Below are 6005 nucleotides of genomic sequence, written 5' to 3'. Positions count from 1 at the left end.
AGTAGGGTGCGTTGTGTTGTAGGAAGAGAAGTATGTTGCAATGTTTTGTAGAAAGAGAAGTATGTTGTGTTGATTTAATGGAAGAGAAGTATGTTGCACTGTTTTATAGGAAGAGAAGTATTTTACGTTGCTTTATAGGAAGAGAAGTATGTTGCGCTGTTTTATAGAAAGAGAAGTATGTTGCACTGTTTTTTAGGAAGAGAAGTATGTTGCACTGTTTTATAGGAAGAGAAGTATGTTGCACTGTTTTATAGGAAGAGAAGTATGTTGCACTGTTTTATAGGAAGAGAAGTATGTTGCGCTGTTTTATACATGTAGGAAGAGAAATATGTAGCGCTGTTTTATAGGAAAAGAAGTATGCTGCGCTGTTTTATAGGAAGAGAAATATGTTGCACTGTTTTATAGGAAGAGGAGTAGGGTGCGCTGTGTTGTAGGAAGAGAAGTGTGTTGCGCTGTTTTATCAGAAGAGAAGCATGTTGCACTGTTTTATAGGAAGAGAAGTATGTTGCACTGTTTTATAGGAATGTATGTATGTTGCTCTGTTTTATAAGAAGAGAAGTATGTTGCACTGTTTTATAGGAAGAGAAGTATTTTACGTTGCTTTATAGGAAGAGAAGTATGTTGCGCTGTTTTATAGAAAGAGAAGTATGTTGCGTTGGTTTAATGGAAGAGAAGTATGTTGCACTGTTTTATAGCAAGAGAAGTATGTTGCACTGTTTTATAGGAAGAGAAGTATGTTGCACTGTTTTATAGGAAGAGAAGTATGTTGCAATGTTTTATAGGCAGAGAATTTTGTTGCAATGTTTTACAGAAAGAGAAGTATGTTGCACTGTTTTATAGGAAAAGAAGTATGTTGCACTGTTTTATAGGAAGAGAAGTATGTTGCACTGTTTTATACATGTAGGAAGAGAAATTTGCAGCGCTGTTTTATAGGAAAAGAAGTATGTTGCGCTGTTTTATAGGAAGAGAAATATGTTGCGCTGTTTTATAGGAAGAGGAGTAAGGTGCGCTGTGTTGTAGGAAGAGAAGTATGTTGCGCTGTTTTATCAGAAGAGAAGTATGTTGCACTGTTTTATAGGAAGAGAAGTATGTTGCACTGTTTTATAGAAAGAGAAGTATGTTGCACTGTTTTATAGAAAGAGAAGTATGTTGCACTGTTTTATAGGGATATAGGTATGTTGTGCTGTTTTATAAGAAGAGAAGTATGTTGCGCTGTTTTATAGGAAGAGAAGTCTGTTGCGCTGCTTTATATTAAGAGAAATATGTTGCGCTCTTTTATAGGAAGAGAAGTATGTTGCGCTGTTTTATAGGAAGAGAAGTATGTTGCACTGTTTTATAGGGAGAGAAGTATGTTGCAATGTTTTATCAGAAGAGAAGTATTTTACGTTGTTTTATAGGGAGAAAAGTATGTTGCATTGTTTTATAGAAAAAGAATGATGTTGCACTGTTTTATAGAAAGAGAATCATTTTGCACTGTTTTGTAGAAAGAGAAGTATGTTGCACTGTTTAATAGGAAAAGAAGTATGTTGCGCTATTTTATAGGAAGAGAAGTATGTTGCACTGTTTTATAGAAAGAGAAGTATGTTGCACTGTTTTATAGAAAGAGAAGTATGTTGCAGTTTTATAGGAATATATGTATGTTGCGCTATTTTATAAGAAGAGAAGTATGTTGCAGTTTTATAGAAAGAGAAGTATGTTGCACTGTTTTATAGGAATATAGGTATGTTGCGCTGTTTTATAGAAAGAGAATTATGTTGCGCTGTTTTATCAGAAGAGAAGTATTTTGCGCTGTTTTATAAGAAGAGAAGTATGTTGCGCTGTTTTATAGGAAGAGAAGTATGTTGCAATGTTTTGTAGAAAGAGAAGTATGTTGCGTTGGTTTAATGGAAGAGAAGTATGTTACATTGCTTTATAGGAAGAGAAGTATGTTGCGCTGTTTTATAGAAAGAGAAGTATGTTGCGCTGTTTTATAGGAAGAGAAGTATGTTGCGCTGTTTTATAGGAAGAGAAGTATGTTGCACTGTTTTATAGAAAGAGAAGTATGTTGCACTGTTTTATAGGAAATGAAGTATGTTGCACTGTTTTATAGGAATATAGGTATGTTGCGCTGTTCTATAGGAAGAGAATTATGTTGTGCTGTTTTATCAGAAGAGAAATATGTAGCGCTGTTTTATAGAAAGAGAAGTATGTTGCACTGTTTTTTAGGAAGAGAAGTATGTTGCACTGTTTTATAGGAAGAAAAATATTTTACGGTGTTTGAAAACACTTTAATCTCGTTTAAAAAACCTTTCTTTCAATTCGAATGACCATGACGATAATAATCAGGAGGAATCTGTTTATTTGTATAGTGAACAACACGACGACAATGAAAATTGATTAATTGATATATTATACATGTATATCGATTGGAGATAGTCTGTGACAAAGTAACACAAAGTACTTTTACTGGGGACTTAAATATTGACAACCTGTAATTATTGACAGAGGGTTAAGCACTACAGGAATACGTCACGTGTCTATCGACTCCAATTTTGTATATTCGAGACGTAAATTTGATACATTTTCTGAATTCTTTGTATATATAGGATATGTGTGGTTTAAGTTTAGGAAGTCATTAGAATTATTTCAAAAGATGTCACACACAACGTTCCAGTCGACTGTCAATCATGCAAACTGTGATTTATGTATTGAATACCTTTTAACATTGGAATCAGATGCGTACATCAATCTTTGATTATTTTGACAGATATTGTCAATGAAATTATGAAACATTATTGATATACTCTTGGGATCAGGTGATATATGTTCAATATAAAGAAAATATATTCCTACCTACCACTGCTTCTGAGATTTGTAGACAAATTTTTGTACTTCGACCTTTTTTAATTGTTGGACTTAATGATGCACTGTTATATGAGATCTGCACTTAGAGTTATTATTATTACTTACATGTACTATGATATTCATATCTAAATTACTGAATTGGTAAAAAAAATAATTAATAATAATAATCTCAGTATACGAATGCAATCTCATATTCAGTTCAAATTCCAGTTATGGAAATTTTGTCGAAAACGAAAGACTTTATTTTCTCCATTTAGTTTAGGCATGATTTTAATTTAACTACACTAATTGATTTGACGATATTTCGAATTCAAACAAACCAATTCGTAACCTACAAATATTGATTTCGTCGGCAAAAATACTCCATATCAAAAGTTTACTGGTTACTAAAAGACTGGATAATGAAATGTGATATTTGAATGGCACCGTAAATATGATATGACAAAATATACCGATTGTAAAACAAAGTAATAAATTAAGTAACATGGTTAATCTACATATCAATTAACGGGCATCACGAAGATCTGCTTTCATAAAGGAGAAGAGCTAAAGAATAAGATATAGATAAAATAATAGGTTTCATGTAAATTTCACAATCAATGCTTTCTAGAAGAAGCTGACTGAACAATTCGAACCCATGGAGGTAAACTATCATCTCATTCTACTGTCGTATATTTCAGGACAGACACAAGTCAACAAACAATCTTCTAAACGATGCAGTCTCCTGACTCTGAATGAGCAGTACGACATCATGAAATCGCCACTTCATTGTTTTTCTGAAGATAGGAATCGTAAGAATGAATAGATGAACTAGGGCTACTTTAAATAATTGAGTTTTAAAAGACAAAGTTTCCCCAGCACTTATTGTTGTTTTAGCTTTCAGTTATTGTGTAATGTTGACAAAAATTTCACTGTAGAGGTAAATAAACTGTTTGTACATGGACCACCACCGATACAGAATCAATCAAGCAGAATGTCGCTCATCGGGTAATTTTGGAGTCGGGAATTGAGCTTTAAAAAATTCTCAAAAAAGTAGTTTGAAATCTTATCGCTTTATTTTTTTTTGACACAATACCATTTAACAAGTGTATCATTTATATGAATAGCGATTTTGGTGCTTCTATTTTTTGCGAATTTTCCTCATCCGCCGTGAATTCCAACATTTCCAGCGAGTCAAAATTACCCAAAAATACGATATCAACGAAGGAAAAAGTATTGAAAAGCCCTCTTCGGTCATTATATCATCTCCGCAAGAGTATCGAAAGACTAAATACAAGGCTCATTTTAACATTCATTTTTAAAAGAAATAAATTTTATTTTTGAAAATACATGAAGGGGTGAACTGCGAAGCTTCACGCCGGCATAGTTTTCATGAAACGCGAGGGGAAAAAATGAAATTTGTCTATTTCATTTTTATTCTACTTTTATTTTCATTTTGAAAATACACGAGGGTATAAACAGCATTTTTCATGAAGCACGGTAAGCGCTTTATGAAAAAAAAGTATACCCGCATAAAATGTAGTTTTAGTTCATATACTAATGTATTTTAAATTATTTAATATTCTAACACATTTTACATTCTACTTTCATTTGTGTCGGAATTTCCATCCATTAAATAAATGTTCTATATTTAACAAGAGTCATATTCACAACTGCAGCACATTCAGGAGGAAATGGCAATCACTACTGGAATTATAAATATTTAAACGAGTAGAATTCTTTCAATTTCTAAAATATGTGTAACGTGAATAAAGTGTTTGTTCTTGGACTGTCACTGGCACTGCAAAGTCAACTAAGTGAAATATCAGCGAAACATTATTCCATCTAATATGATTTAATCATTTATGTCGTACCTACGTGAGCACATACTGATTAATCACATACCACGTAACAGTCATGAGGTTAAAACATTTTTACATTGTAAAAGACAGTATTTGCTGTTGTCAATCAAAGACAAGAAACCTGGTTATGTTTTGACAGGCAATTCTACTGTGGGAATTAATGGGGAACTCAAGCTTACATCGACACGTAGCAACAGGGGGCACTTTTTGACAACGTACATTTTCCGTTATGTTGACATGCAAAGTTAGTTATTTTCATTTAGGGTTTGTTGTTTGTTTGTTTTTGTTTTTGGGTTGTTGTTTTTTTTGGTGTTTTTATTTTTTATTTGATTTTTTTTTTTTTTTTTTTTTTTTTTTTTTTTGGCTTGTAAAGAATTTTTGATGACTTTTCAGGACTTCTCACACACACCCCCCCCCCCCCTCCACCAATTTGTTACGTGCCTGTTACAAACTTTACATTATCTAAATATCCAATCTCTACCCAGAGTTATCGTTCCCGCTACGCTCCACTAATACCTCTGTCAGCGTCTAAAAATCATATCAAAACGTACTAAAACTAACTTAGCATATCAAACTGTAATGATCATATCTAAGCAAATCAAACACTTGTCTGAATTTTATAAACGCAGACGCTGGTAAATATGAGACACCTGAGCGAATTAAAAGGTTTTATATAAATATTCATCCAATAATACTAGAATAATCATGGAATTCGTTGTTTTTGTGAACTTACTGTAAGATTTTAAGCTTAACACTAAAACTTGTAAAATCATACTTTATAATGCAATAGGTAGAAATAAGTTTTGCCAAGAATCTTGACATTCAGACGTTGACAGAGGTGTTGTAGCGCAGTGAATTGTTTGAAGTTTGAAAATAGATTAGTATTCATTCTGTCCACATCAGTAAAATAAATTAAGAAGTCTTGCAATATCGACTCCATTCAGTACCAGGACACACAAGTAAATGACTTGTGTCTCTGGAAGGGGTATAGCGAATGGAAGTCTGGGGCTCTTGAAATGGTCGTGTGAAAATAGTGTTATGCTGTACCAGAAACATCATGTACTACTTTTACTTACGTGTTGGGGAATTGCCCTGGACAGTGTAAAAAATCTATAGCCTTTTGATATACAAATATTGCATGTTGGTGAGGTCAATCCATGATGTATTGACCTCAATGCGAAACTTACTTTACTGACGTTAATAACAGCATTGCATCAAAACCATGATGCCCTTATTGTTCATTTTTTTCCTCAGAGAGACTAAGTAAGTCAAACCATCGTTATACATTTCAAATCTTATTGTGAAAAAGATGGACTTGTA

The sequence above is a fragment of the Ostrea edulis genome, chromosome 3 (genome assembly GCF_947568905.1).
Source record: "Ostrea edulis chromosome 3, xbOstEdul1.1, whole genome shotgun sequence".
NCBI classification, from domain to species: Eukaryota; Metazoa; Mollusca; class Bivalvia; order Ostreida; family Ostreidae; genus Ostrea; species Ostrea edulis.
Note: the sequence above shows the minus strand (reverse complement) of the source record.